Source organism: Lissotriton vulgaris, chromosome 1_1, assembly GCF_964263255.1.
Source record: "Lissotriton vulgaris chromosome 1_1, aLisVul1.2, whole genome shotgun sequence".
Classification (NCBI taxonomy): Eukaryota; Metazoa; Chordata; class Amphibia; order Caudata; family Salamandridae; genus Lissotriton; species Lissotriton vulgaris.
The window spans coordinates 1,735,989,740-1,736,005,477 of NC_141685.1; the positions used below are offsets into that span (position 1 = coordinate 1,735,989,740).

At 45.9% G+C, this 15,738-nt stretch overlaps 1 protein-coding gene across 4 annotated transcripts in view; it reads left to right on the forward strand.

Annotated features, from left to right (window-relative positions):
- Positions 1-15,738, forward strand: part of SAXO6 (stabilizer of axonemal microtubules 6) — a 569,878-nt gene that overhangs the window by 265,419 nt on the left and 288,721 nt on the right. The gene's annotated exons all lie outside the window — the stretch shown is intronic.

A 15,738-nucleotide genomic window follows, 5' to 3' on the forward strand; every position in this document is an offset into this window, starting at 1 on the left:
GTCGAATTTTAAACAAACGGTCACAATCAGGGTGATCGCGTGACAACGCTAAACTATTATCAACAAAATGCAACATCCGAAGAAGAAGCGTATACCGATCACGACTTATGATTGCTGGAAATATAGCTGTTGCCATCAAGGGACTAGTGGACCAATATGAAGTAATTGATGGCTTCCTTAGCAAGCCCATCAAAAAAGTTAATCCCAAAAACTTTTTCAACTCTTCAACATTTGTGGGAGTCCACCGGATTGCTCTAGAATGGGGCTTAAGGCTGGCACTGTTGGCCCTCAAATATTGTTCGGCATACAAATCGGTTTGATCAACAATCCCTTGCAAAAACACATTGTCAAAAAACAACTCAAAAAAATTTATTGGCAGAAAATTCTCAGTATTCACTCTACACCCAGGAACACCAGTGAACTCTGGCAATGCCGGCTGCACCATGCCAGGGGGAACCCAGAGGCCATCCATATCAACGGGGGGAGCAGCCGCCCCAGCCTGCAGCACCAAAACATCTTGCTGCTGTTCACCAACGGGAGGCCTAACAGCCACAGATACTTCTGGCTGCACAACATCAACAGAAGACATAGCATCCCCAGAGGGCTCTTCCTGCACTACAACAACGGGAAGCCCAGCAGCCTGAGATGCTTCTTGCTGCACTACACCACCGGGAAACCAAGCAGACCCAGATGCCTCTTGCCCCTCTACACCAATGGGAAGCCTAACTGCCACAGATACTTCAGGCTGCACAACACCAACAGAAGACATAGCATCCCCAGAGGGCGCATCATGCACTACACCAACGGGAAGCCCAGCAGCCTGAGATGCTACTTGCTGCACTACACCACCGGGAAGCCTAACAGCCACAGATGCCTTTTGCTGCACTACACCAGCAGGAAGACGAAAAGCACCAGATGCCTCTTTGCGCACCACAGCAATGTGAAGCCTTTTGGGCGCAGGCTCCAGCCCACTTACCTCTTGCCGACGTAAAAAGAAAGGAAACCTTGCGGCCCTAGGCAGCAGCACAGATGCCTCTTGGCCCACTACCGGCATCACAATGTCCTCCTCTAACATAGGCCCTTCATCAGCACTAGAAGAAGATTCATCTTCCGATGATGATACCATGCGAAGAGAAAACTCACTGCCTGAATCTTCTGCCCCCACCTGGGAGTCCAAATCGGAGTCAGACTCTGAACCATGGTCAGAGGAAGACTCAAAAAGCAAACCAAGAACCTGCTGAGCAGTAATCCTGCGACTAGCCATTATCCTTCAAAAGCAAGAAGACTGCACACACAAGTGAACAACAACCTACACTTTGCAAAGTAAGAAGTAAACAAGGTAAGGCTTTCACAAACAGATAAATACAATCCAAAACTATTTCACTCTAACCAAATATAGCTACACTCACCAGCACCTACTCTGTTGAGACACAGCAAAAAGAAATGATATCCCACTAGAAAGAAAAAAAGAAATGACAGATTAGAAAACAAAGTACACATCAAGCACTAATACTGAAAACAAAAAAAACCAGAGCCACACAAACTGGTAGAAGTACAACCTTTTTCAATAAGACAAACAACAAGGGAAAGTAGTACAAAATACATTCACTTACCAAGCACAAGCAACTACACAAGCTGCTAACAGACACGCAACCTACAACAATCCAAACAGCAAAAGCCTGAAACAAGACAAAAATAGAGAAGAAAAAAAAAATAACTACCACATTTCACAAACAATATAACAATTCAAAAAACAACACACAAACTTGCCCCCCAAATTTAAATTCAGCAAGATGGGCCACCAAATAGGGCTTAGACCAATTGGGATTAGATGAGGTTTAACATCAAGACACTGGTTAATTTTTGGAATTTTTTTTACTGCCAGACCCCTTTGGTGCCAGTCAGTCTTTTGCTCCTAACAGTACCCCCATCACACAGGGGCAGTAAGGACATTCATATACCTTTTGTACGTGTGACACATACAAAACATTTACACCGCCAGCGCCATTCAAGGGCCCATCACTTTCACACGCCCACATATCTGACACAGCAACTACAGAAAAAGATGGACTGCGTAGAGTGTCACTCAACTAGCAATGTGTGTAGTGACCAACAGAAAGTAACTACTCACACACCACCAGCCAAGCGCCACTCCACGCATACCGCCAGCCAAGCACCACTCAGTGCACAGACAGCAAAGTAGCACTCCACGCACACCACCAGCCAAGCGCCACTCCACCCACACCGCCAGCCAAGCAGCACTCCGTACACAGACAGCAAATGACCACTGCACACACACCAGCCAAGCACCACTCCACACACACCGCCAGCCAAGCACACTGCATGCATAGATAGCCAAGTACCCCTCCACGCACACTGCCAGCCAAACACCACTCAGCGCACACCGACAGCCAAGTACCACTCCACACACACCGCCAGCCAAGCACCACTCCACGCACACCGCAAGCCAAGCGCCACTCACCGCCAGCCAAACACCGCTCCACGCACACCATCCAGCCAAGTACCACTCCACACACACCGCCAGCCAAACACCACTCCACACACACCACCAGCCAAACACCACTCCGTGCACAGACAACCAAGTACCACTCCACACACACCACCAGCCAAGCGCCACTCCACACACACCGCCAGCCAAGCAGCACTCCGTGCACAGACAGCAAAGTAGCACTCCTCGCACACCACCAGCCTTGCGCCACTCCACACACACCGTCAGCCAAGCACCACTCCGTGCACAGACAGCAAAGTATCACTCCACGCACACCACCAGCCAAGCGCCACTCCACACACACCGCCAGCCAAGCAGCACTCCATGCACAGACAGCAAATGACCACTCCACACACACACCACCAGCCAAGAGCCACTCCACACACACCGCCAGCCAAGCACCACTCCGTGCATAGATAGCCAAGTACCACTCCACGCACACCGCCAGCCAAACACCACTCAGCGCACACCGACAGCCAAGTACCACTCCACACACACCGCCAGCCAAGCACCACTCCACGCACACCGCAAGCCAAGCGCCACTCCGTGCACAGACAGCCAAGTACCACTGCACGCACACCGCCAGCCAAGCACCACTCCACGCACACCGCAAGCCAAGCGCCACACACCACCAGCCAAACACCACTCCGTGCACAGACAGCCAAGTACCACTCCACACACACTGCCAGCCAAGCACCACTCTGTGCATAGATAGCCAAGTACCCCTCCACGTACACCGCCAGCCAAAAACCACTCAGCGCACACCAACAGCCAAGTACCACTCCACACACACCGCCAGCCAAGCACCACTCCACGCACACGGCAAGCCAAGCGCCACTCACCACCAGCCAAACACCGCTCCACGCACACATCCAGCCAAGTACCACTCCACACACACCACCAGCCAAACATCACTCCGTGCACAGACAGCCAAGTACCACTGCACGCACATCCAGCCAAGCGCCACTCCACACGCACCGCCAGCCAAACCCCACTCCACGCACACTGCAAGCCAAGCGCCACTCCGCACACACCGCCAGCCAAGCACTACTCCTTGCCCAAGGGGTCGCTACCTAAAAACAAAATTTTAATTCCCTGGTGCTAGTGGGCATTTTCTGCCCCCCCCCTGGGTGCAAAACTGCCCCCAGGGTGGACAGAAAAACAAAAAAACCATCATGGCCACCTGGAAGCGACCCTTACCCAAGGGGTCGCTTCCCAAAACAAACACATTGCCCCAACAAAAAACCCTAGTGCTAGTGGGAAATTTCTGCCCCCCCTGGGGGCAAAACGGCCGAAAAACAGGCCGATTTGCCCCCGGGGGGGGGCAGAAAAACAAAAAGTTAAATATGAGGCCACCTGGAAGTGACCCTTGCCCAAGGGGTCGCTTCCTAAAAGCTAAAAACAAAATCCCTGGTGCTAGTGGGCATTTTCTGTCCCCCCTGGGGGCAAAACGGCAAAAAAAACGGGCCGATTTGCCCCCAGTGGGGGACAGAAAAACGTAAACAAAAACAATCGCCGCCATCTTGGCTTAACAAAACAACCCTGGTGCTAGTGGGAAATTTCTGCCCCCCCTGGGGGCAAAACGGCCGAAAAAACGGGCCGATTTGCCCCCAGGGGGGGCAGAAAATCGAAAATTATATTGTTGCCCACCTGGAAGCGACCCTTGCCCAAGGGGTCGCTTCCGAAAAGCTAAATAAACAATCCCTGGTGCTAGTGGGGGCATTTCCGCCGCACAATCGCGACGCTGTGCGCGATCGTGAGGCAGAAATGCCCTGCAAAGAGACATCAGGGGAAAGGAAAATCTCTTTCCTCTCCCCTGATGCCTCTTCGCTGCCCCAAACCCCCGCCGGAGTTCGAAAAACCTACCTTGCTGCACGGCGCTCAGGAAGCAAATGGCTTCCCGAGCGCAGGGAATCCCTGATGATGTCAGCGCGCGCTGTGCGCGCTGACGTCATCAGGGATTCCCACGGGGGGGGCGGGGGGTGCAGCGGAAGCTCTTCCGCTGCCGCCCCCAGCAGCACAACGAAGATCGCAGACCCTCGGGGGGAGCGCCAGCGCTTCTCCCGAGGGTGGGGCTGATGACGAGCTGGCCTTGTCATCCGCGCACGACAGGTAAGCGCCATGACGAGCCCAGCTCGTCATTAGCCTCGAAGGGGTTAAGGACCAAGCCCTCGCATCTTCCTCAAGCTTGTTGTCCCTCCTGACCTTCTTTATACGCTCTGAGTCCGCTGTGGCCCATTCTATCATATTTGTAATCCATTTCTCGGACTTCAGCGCTTCTGGACTCAGCCAGTGAATTGCAATTCGGTGCTTTGCCAAGACGAGAACCAGCTGTATAAATCTCCTAGTGAGTTTCTTATTTTTGGGCGTGGGTAATAACCCCAACACCACCCCTTTAATAGTAGCCGGTATAATCCATCCTGTGACAGTCTGCAGGGTATCTATACATTCCCCCAATAGTGGGCTAGTCTAGGACAGTCCCATAACATATGGATAAAGTGTGCGTCTGAGCATCCACATATAGGGCATGAGTCTGCTCAGTACAGGTATATTTTATGTAATACATGAGGAATGAGGTATGTCTGGTGTACCACATTAAATTGAGTTAATTTGAAGCGTGCATTGGAACTTACCCCTTGACCCTCTCATGCCACTTCGTATGTATTGGGTGTCCTCCTTAATGCATTGTACAAGTGAGAGATCAACCTTCGTCACCATCTGCAGTGTTATTGTGATGTGTGGTTCCTGAGGGAATGCCGGCCCTAGTGTCCTGGCCACTGCTGAGATCTTGGCGCACCGCAGGAACTGTCCTCTAAACAAATTAAAGGTGTCATCTGCTTCCTCTTGTGTCACGAACCGCCGCGCAACGTATAGGTCTCCCATCACAAGACAACCTCCCTCTTTCCATTCGTGAACATTCATGGTAGGCCCTATCTGTTTAAAGGGTGTGACAGCCCACAGCGGAGCCTCCGGGGCATACGGTGTGTTTTTGATTATTTTCCGTAGCACTATTTCCCAGACTGATGTAACGTGCCGTATGACATAGGGAAAGGACTCCGACACCCTAGATCCCAAGAAAAAAAGGCCCGACAGCGCTACTCGCTGGTGCGTGCACACCAACAATCTCTTCTCCCAATTATCACGCTCATCAAACCAATACACTGCATGCTACAAATGCGTGGCCGTGTAGTAGTAATGTGGTCGGGGAACCTCCAGCCCATCCCCCAGTGTCACTGCAGAGTGCTCAACTTTATCCTCTTCCGTTTGGGCCCCCATAGTAACTCTATGATCAAGCAATCAAGCTGTGAGAAAAACTTCTGTGGAACCAAATACAGGGATTTCTACAGTGTGTACAAACATCACAGCAAGACAACCATTTTAATCAATGCCACCTTCCCCATGAATGATTATGGGAGAACCTTCCAAAAAGCCACAGAACGCCTGATACCGTCAATCCCTTTCCTTATGTTTTTGGTTAAATATGTCGTGCTGGCATGTGTCAGCGTAATCCCCAGATATCCTGCCCTCTCTGGAACCCATCTCATCCCAACAACTAGGAGCTCATTCTCAGGCTTCCCTATGAAGCCCCCCTTAGGAAACAACTTAGATTTCCCCGGGTTGAGGCGTAGGCCCGGCCGCATACCAAACCACAATCCAGGTTAAAGCATATATTCACCACACAATTAACAGAATATATTGCAAATGTCATTAACAAAAAATATCATTTAAAAAGGTCAAACCAACAACTGATCTTAATAAATGTAAATTATAAAAACGATAAAAATGGGACACTATTTATTACATCATTTCATTATAAAAACAATACAACATATCAAAATTAAAAACATGTACAGATGACGCAATCACAGGGTATTATTGTTACAGTTCCCAGTTTTAGAAAACATGAGTCGACGCTGCGTTTCGGAGATTTATCTACGATATTCACCTTCTTCAGGACTGTTTTCTACAAAAAACAATATATGCAGTTATTACTATTATCCGTTGGTGGTGACCTACTACTACTACACATAAAATACCTCCTAACTTTATTTATAACCACATCAATCTGCGCCCTGTGCCATTCTATCTGGCACTTACATCTAATCATCACATATCTTTTCAAAGTAGCATTTCATAGAGACTCCTCTGTTTATTACCAACAAGGAAGGAAAATCACCTCAGCTAGGAAAATACACATTATGCACATTGTATTTCATTCTATTACAAAATCAATTGTTCTTGGAGTTATCATAGGTTACCCCTATTATAATTTCATGGGCCTCCCGCCTTTTAACCTTATACTCAAGATCTTAAGGGAACAAACATCAAAAAGGTCCAATACGAGGTAACATACCTATCTTAGCCAAACGGCCAAAATTTCTTGCAATAAAAATATTTATATGTGTCCAAGGTTAATACCTGCAAATTATTAGACAAAACAACATATGGAATTTTAGAATTTAAGAACCATCTGTGTTAGGATATGTCAATAACTTAATCCTTATCCACAATTAAAATAAACCTACCCTATTCAGGACATGATTTTGAATTTGAAAAACCTTCTGTGGGTGCCACCGTGGTATATTAAGCAACACTGTGGGCAGAAAAGGTAGATAATTCTACATAAGCCAAATCCTTAACACAGATGGTTCTTAAATTCTAAAATTCCATATGTTGTTTTGTCTAATAATTTGCAGGTATTAACCTTGGACACATATAAATATTTTTATAGCAAGAAATGTTATCCTAATTCTTAAAGAACACATACAGATATTGAAAGCTGGCATTACGTCTGGCCGTTTTGCTAAGATAGGTATGTTACCTCGTATTGGACCTTTTTGATGTTTGTTCCCTTAAGATCTTGAGTATAAGGTTAAAAGGCAGGAGGCCCATCAAATTATAATAGGGGTAACCTATGATAACTCCAAGAACAATTGATTTTGTAATAGAATGAAATACATTGTGCATAATGTGTATTTTCCTAGCTGAGGTGATTTTCCTTCCTTGTTGGTAATAAACAGAGGAGTCTCTATGAAATGCTACTTTGAAAAGATATGTGATGATTAGATGTAAGTGCCAGATAGAATGGCACAGGGCGCAGATTGATGTGGTTATAAATAAAGTTAGGAGGCATTTTATGTATAGTAGTAGTAGGTCACCACCAACGGATAATAGTAATAACTGCATATATTGTTTTTTGTAGAAAACAGTCCTGAAGAAGGTGAATATCGTAGATAAATCACCGAAACGCAGCGTTGACTCATGTTTTCTAAAACTTGGACAATAATACCCTGTGATTGCGTCATCTGTACATGTTTTGATGATGACGTAATAAATTGTGTCCCATTTTTATCTTTTTTTTATTTACATTTATTAATATCAGTTGTTGGTTTGACCTTTTTAATTGATATTTTTTGTTAATGACATTTGCAATATATTCTGTTAATTGTGTGGTGAATATATGGTTTAACCTGGATTGTGTGCCCCTCACTTATGAATATGTCAAGGTTCCCCCCCACGAAGCCCCCCCCCCTCCTTGAGATCGCACGCAGCGATACGGTGACAGTGGCCTAGCCTGTCGCGGGGGTAGGAACTACGGGAACCAGCATGCCGTGCGTGATCGGCGTGCTAGTCATCAACGCCTATAAAAGGCGTAACCACTCATGGAATGACGTCGGATATTGAGATCCTTGCCGGCCTTCCGTTGGGTGCAGACTACGGACCTGTGCTACCTGTTCTTGTTCTGTGAACTCTGCTGGATTACGAAGCCACGTCTTGGAGGTAAGGTAGAGCGGCTGCTCGCGTACATCGTCTCGGTCGAGCGTTTGTTGATACGCTCCCGTGAAAGTATTGGGCATAGACGCACACCACGGAGGTGTTTGCCGCGTCTCTGCTTGGGTGAATTGCGCTGTTATCCCGAGATTGCATCAGCGGGTGTAGGTGAGTCAAACATTCGAGCACTACACCGGAGAAAAGATCGGCGTCCCGTTACATGGGCTAAGATGTTGGTAGGTCGAGCGGCTGCTCCCTGTGTTCCCGTTACGAACTTGCGGTTGAGTGCCCGGCTGGGTATTCCCGTGTTCGTCTCTCTTAGCGCCTTGCCTGCTCAATCACCAGTGTGATACACCAGATACTAAGAGATCCCATTAGCCTCATTTCGAGCGGCATTTCAGGCTGTTGCTTAGCACAGTGCCCTCCGTTGGAAGAACACCGGGACCGGTGTTCATGCGGAGGACGGTTGGACCTTAGCCCTACTTATGATCTTGGGCTGCTAATGGGTATCGTTGACTACACTTTTTTATTCTTGTTTGCATTCTTATCCGTTTTATTTCATACCAATAAATACTATTGGGAAACTAACCCTTGGTGTACCCCTGTTGTTGTGTGTCACAGTCCTACCCGACCCAGAGATCACACAGTAGATTACAGAATATTCCAAATACTAGGTATTAGGGACGTTGTTTACTTTTCCACTTGACTTACCCTGTCCCTATTGTCACAATAGTAGGGTTCCTCCCTCTTTGTTTAATATATGCAAAATTAAAGAATCACAGGACATCCCACTGATTTGGGGCGGGGATTTTAACATAGCACTGAACGACGCACTTAACAGATCAGATTCATCAATTGAAGCACATAAACGGGCCCTAGGTAAATTAAAAGATATTATGGAAGATATGCAACTTAATGACATTCGGAGAACCCGCCATCCAGAGCGCATGGAGGCCACAAACACATCAGCAGCACACAATAGCTGGTCACGTATAGATTATTCGCTTGGCACTGATGTATCGTTATGGACAGAGTCTGTTAAACACCTCCCTCTTACACTATCCGATCATAATCCGGTGTTGCTTACACTCACTATACCATTATATGTGCCCCTACCTTATAGCTGGAGGTTTAATGTAAAGGCACTATTGGACAGCCAGTACACTGACACAATTAGCCAAGCTATCACTGAATATTTTGAATTAAATGCTTCCACCACTGAAGATCCGGGCCTGCTCTGAGAAGCTTTCAAAGCCACAATTAGGGGAGTCTGTATAAGCACTTCCGCTAGCATTCTTAAAGATATACAAAGACAACTCACTATATGGGAAGATAGGATGCACGCATTGGAGCAGGACTATAAATGCACGTTAGACACAAAAATATTAGGGGAAATTAGAACTGTCCTAACGGAATACCAAACATATGCAGATGATGAACTAAAATACGTGGCGAAACGGAAGGTGGCGCACTCTTATGGGGAAGCAGGCAGACCTGGGCATAACCTGACAGACAAAATATGTGAAGGGCATGCACCACAATCAATTTGGGCAATCAGAGATGCCAGCGGGGTCCTGCACCATGATATACAGGGTATATTATGAGAATTTAGGAACACATATGGTGACTTATATACTGCACAACCAACTGCCACCCCGGAGGAAATAATGGAATATTTAGCTGATGTCTCGATTGCGTGGTTATCGGATACACAGAAGGAATACCTTTCATTACCTGTCACTGTTGCGGATGTCACCGAAGTCATTAAATCATTGCCCGATGGTAAAACGCCGGGCCCAGATGGCTTCACGTGCGTTTTATAAGACGTTTGTAGATCAGTTAGCACCCTCCTTAGTAGAGGTGTACGGAGATGCCCATGATAAACAACTGCTGCCACCAATGCTGAGGGAAGCCATGATAATTGCCCTTTTAAAACCACACAAAGATCCTGAATATTGCGATTCCTATAGACCCTTATCCTTAACACCTTGGCTGCTAGCAGTTTTCCCGTCCTGTGCTGGAAATGGATATTTTACATTATTCATGACGAGCTCAGCTCGTCATCCGCACAGCTCAACCGTGCATCATGACGAGCTGAGCTCGTCATCAGCATCGAAAGGGTTAATAAATGTAGATACAAAAATACTAGCTAAATTGCTGGCTACACGATTACAGCCGCTGATGTCCAAACTTGTACTACCGGACCAGTCCGGGTTCATTCCATCAAGATCTACAGCGCACAATACCAGAACTCTCTTTGGATTGTCACATAACTTAATCCCTAATACTAAAGCCAATGCGATATTGTTAGATGTGGCTAAAGGGGAACAGCCTTTACGACGCGGCTGTTACACCGCATGCCGTTACAACGCGGTTTTTAAAACGCATGTCGTTACCACGACTTGCGCTGGAGCGCGCTGCAGGACAAGGAATTTTTTAATTTACTATCCAACACCTTCCCTACTGTACGTAGGCTGGTGTTGGAATAGTAAATTAAAAAATTCCTAAGTCCGCACCCCCCCCCCCCCCAACGAAAGTCGTGGTAACGACTTGCTTTGAAAAAACCGCGTTGTAACGGCACGCGGTGTAATAGCACGCGTTCTAAAGCCAGACATCCGTGGCTAAAGCATTTGATACCATAGAATGATCCTTCATCCACACGGTGATGAGTCGCATGGGATTCCCCCGATGTTTATGCAGTTGATACAAACGCTATGCACTGCTCCAACAGCACAGGTTAAAATGAATAAATATATATCTGAACCACTGCGCATTGGTAGAGGGACACGACAAAGTTGTCCACTGTCCCCGCTACTATTTGCTGTAATACTTGAACCATTAGCTTGTAAAATAAGACAAAGACACCACTATTCGGCGCTTCAATTCCCACAAGGGCCGCTACACATATCATTATATGCAGACAACATGATGTTAAACGTCCGAGACCCTGCTCAAAACTTAAATCCTCTACTATGGGAGTATAATAAATTTGGTCAGCAGTCGGGCTTAAAATAAATTGGTCCAAATCCCTCATTATACCACTAACAGATTCTACACTTCCGCATCCTATAGATTATCCATTTGAATGGCAATAGGAACCGGTGAAATATTTAGAAGTCTGGTATCATCAGGACCCGGAAATAGTTATCCACACCAATTATGGTAGATCGATTAGTGCATTGGAAGATAAAATTAAGAGATGGATTTGTTTACCATTGTCGCTGGCTGATCGTTTGGGCATTGTGAAAATGGTTATCCTACCTAAATTGCTGTACTTTTTTAATAACATTCCAATCAAGCCCCTAATGGAGGTGTTTCGTAGGATTAATACCATGGTTCTGCAGTAAGTATGGGCGGGTAAACAGGCCCGTATTGAAATGCGCGCACTCACATTACCTTATTCACAGGGCGGTCTAAAAGTGCCAGACTTTTTGCTATGTTACTTATGTGCACAGGCGCAATACGCACACTATTGGTATCACGAGGTCCCCTTCCTTACACATGTTGCAATCGAAGAAGGAGATTCGCTACTAATACCACTGACAGCGATCATTACGCACCAACGACCTACCTTACACGAACAAGACATAAACCCTATAGATAAAGCTTGGAGAAATGGGGCGAAAAGCAAACAATTTCCATTATATGCTCCTGCGTTGCCATAACATCACCACCCAGAAATTTCAGTCACCCAAGAAAAAGTGGGAATTAATTTACTCAAGAATGTGGGTATAGATACCATGGGGCAATCTTTACCATAATGGCCAATTCAAGTCACTTGAAGACCTAACTAACCAAACAATACTATTTAAATTCACGTATCACAGATTACAGGGAGCGATAAAGAAATTGCATACGTCTTACCCTACAGATCCACAGCAGCTAACCTCATTGCAACTAATCATTACCACTCCCACAGCCAAGCACTTGGTATCTAGGTTATAAGTAGCATTACAAGAAGATATAGCGGGAAACACACAAAATGCACTAAAGAAATCGAATGATTGTTTAGCTGAACCGCTGACAGTGGTAGAATGGACAAGCACCTGTTCATTAACAAGTTTATTAACACCTAATGGAAACTTGCGTATGATACATTATAAATATGTCCATCAGACCTATTACACACCAGCTAGGCTTAAAAGGTGTGGCCTGGCCTAAGACAAGATTCAAGTTGCCAGCGTTGCAAGGTGGAAATGGCAGATTTCATATACCTCGCCTGGAGTTGCCCTGTAATAGCAGAATATTGGGTAAAAGTGTCTCAGGTGCTGAGTACTATGGTAGGAATGAACATAGAATGCACTGTCCGTGTATGTTTGCTAGGCCTGGTGCCAATGTGAGCGCCACTTAGAAAAAAATTCTGTGCAGTTGCATTGTTACTGGCTAAACAACGTATTTCACTATTTTGGGGTGGGAAGAAGATACCGAAGATCAAACAGTGGCTTCGAGATTTAGCATACTGTAAAGATACGTTGCTGACGTATGAGGAGGAATTACCTGTGGACTCACGACCAAGAGATTATTGGACATTTCTAACTGACCATCTGCAATCGCACCAAGTTGACTATTTGTATGTATTAACTGTACCAACATGTACAAAACTGTGCAGGATACTGTAAGATTAACTATCTGGATGAAGGATGTTGTTGAGCAATGGTCTGTAAGTTTTATTGATTGTTGACATCTTATGTCTTGAAAATGCCAATAAAAAAAACAAAAAACATTTTCTTTACCCAGACCCAATGCAAAAAAAATAAAAATAGGAGGCAAGCACAAACAAGCCCTTGGAGATACTTCACAAGCAGGTTCACAGCAAAGTTCCAGGCTGTGTCCTCTCCTAGGCAGAAACAGCAACTGCAGGCCAACCCAGCAAAGTAACACGTAGCAAAGGGGCAGTTTCCTCCGCAGCTCCTAGGCCCTTCAAGCGAAGGTTCCTCTTGAGTCCAAAAGTAATCTAAAATTCTTGGGTTTTAGGTCTAATATTTATACCCGATTTTCTCTTTGTAGTCTTTGTTTTAGAGGCCCTGAGCTCAGTACAAACCGGTTCAGCCCTCCCTGGTCCAGCTTGACCACAGGGGCTGTAGACCGCATTGTACAGAGGAGACACAGCCTATTCTGGTGCTAGTGAAAACTCCTTCCACCACTCTAAAGGTAGAAAGGTCTTTTCAGCCTGGCTATGAGTCACCACGGAAAGGCAGGACACACTTCACCCCGCCTTGTGACTGTCTTGAGTGAATGCACATCCCCAGCTCCTATCACTCCAAAACCAGAAGTCGAATACTCAAACAGGCAGAGGCACACAGAATGGTAAAGCAAGAGAATTCCCACTTTCTACAAGTCGCATTTTCAAACACACTATTTAAAAAACCCGTTTACTAAAAGGTGTGTTACTAAATTCTGAGTTCAAAGAGCCTAAACTCCATTTCTCCATCCTGTCCCAATAGAAAGTTACACTTGTAAGATGTCACAAGGCAGTTACCATGATAACCCATGGGACAAACACCCTTTCAGGAGTGAAAAAAGAAATACACAGAATGTCACTATCAGTACATGTAGAACATACCAGCACATGGACTACCTTTCACATACATTGTACCCTGCCCACGGGGATACCTTGGGCCTACCTGAAGGGTGTCTTACTTGTAAGGAAACGGAAGGTTAGGGCCTAGCAAGTGGGCACACTTGCAAGGTTGACAAGGTAGTTTAAAACGGCAGTGGCCTTTCTGAGACACATTTACAGGGTTACTCATGTGGGTGGCACAAACAGTGCTGCAAGCCCACTAGTAGCACTTGATTTACAGGCCCTGGCAAACTTGGTGCAATTTAGTATGGACTTACCAGTAAATCAATATGCCAATCATGGATAATCAATTGTAATCCAATTTACACAGAGAGCATATTCACTTTAACACTGATCAGCAGTGATAAAGTGCCCAGAGTCCTATGGCCAACATAAATAGGGTCAGAAAAAAGGAGGCAAAAGGCAAAAAGTTTGGGGCTAAACTTGAAATTAGGTCCAGGTCTAACAAAGAGGACCATCACAATGTATCATACTCTGTATCAAAATCTGCTACCCATTGCCTTAGAAGCAACCCCTTGAGGGTTTGTATGCCAATTCCACCAGATCTAAGGCTGCTACCACTGCGCTAGCTCATGAAGTTCTGGTCCTGGACATCTGCCAAGCAGCAACGTGGGCTTCCATGCACACAGCTACGAAACACTACTGCACGGGCAGTCAGGTCCTTAGAGATGGGCATTTTGCCTGTTCGCTTCTGCAGGCCTTCCTCATGTGAAATTGGGCCGCAGACCCACCTCTTGGGAGGTATTGCTTGAGCATCTATTCTAAGGTAAGGAATATGCAGCTAGAAGTCTCTATCAGATGAACAAGTTGCTTACCTTCAGTAAGTCCTTATCTGGTAGAAACTGTATCTAGCCGCAGATTCCTTACAGACCCATCTTTTCTCTCTGCTCTGCGAATGGCTTTCTAGGGACAGGACTCTTTCCTCTTTCAGGGCCCAGGTTTTCAACACCAGTGGTCAGTGTACTTTGTGACTCTGCTCTTCTGGCGTGGAAAGTTGCGTAAAGTAACAGACAGTGCACCTAGGTGGCACCTATATAGGCACCACAAACGTCACTTCTGCCGGGGACAACACCAACAACGCCACCTCCGGGCAACCAGGGCTACTGCTCGCAAAAAATATCCAGATCCAGTCCTACACCTTGGGATAACTCTAAGGTAAAGAATCTTCCACTAGATAGAGTATCTACCAGATGAGGTGTTACCAAAGGTAAGTAGCTTTTTAATTTGGTCTCAAAACTTTAATATGTGCTACTGCCTTTCAGTATTTGAAAAGGATGCCCTAACACGCCCCTTCCAAAAACCGAATGGGATTTGGGTCACAAATGCAACTTGAATTTGGTGACAAGTTACTAAATTGTAATTTGGCGTTTGTACATTTAAAAAGGCCTCTTTGGGGAGACATATGACCCTAGTATGTGAATCGAGCCGTTTGCGACCACAAAAATGCTTAGTACATCTGGCCTCAAATGTACACGTATGATCGGAAACCAGTCAGTGGTTTGGCATTCAACTTCTTTGTGAACCCATATGGAGAATACATCTTAAAATTTGTATTCACACTGAGTCACAAAAATCCTTGCCTCATTAACATTTATGGTTAACGAGTCCTTTTGTTACTCCCTGTTAAAGGTTTTGCATGTGGGGATGGAGGCCTGCGATGGACCGCAGACCTCCATCCTCAAATTTGCATTCACTTTGCACATACATGTTTTTTAAAGGAGCCTCTGTCCATTACAGTTGTGGTTACAGCCATATGTACATTCTATTTCCATGCTGTAGGAGCAGAATTGTACGCCTTTCAATGGCAAATTGTATTTTGCGAGTTGGAAAGTCCATACGACTCACACTATGGGCCAGATGTAGGTCGGTCGGTAAC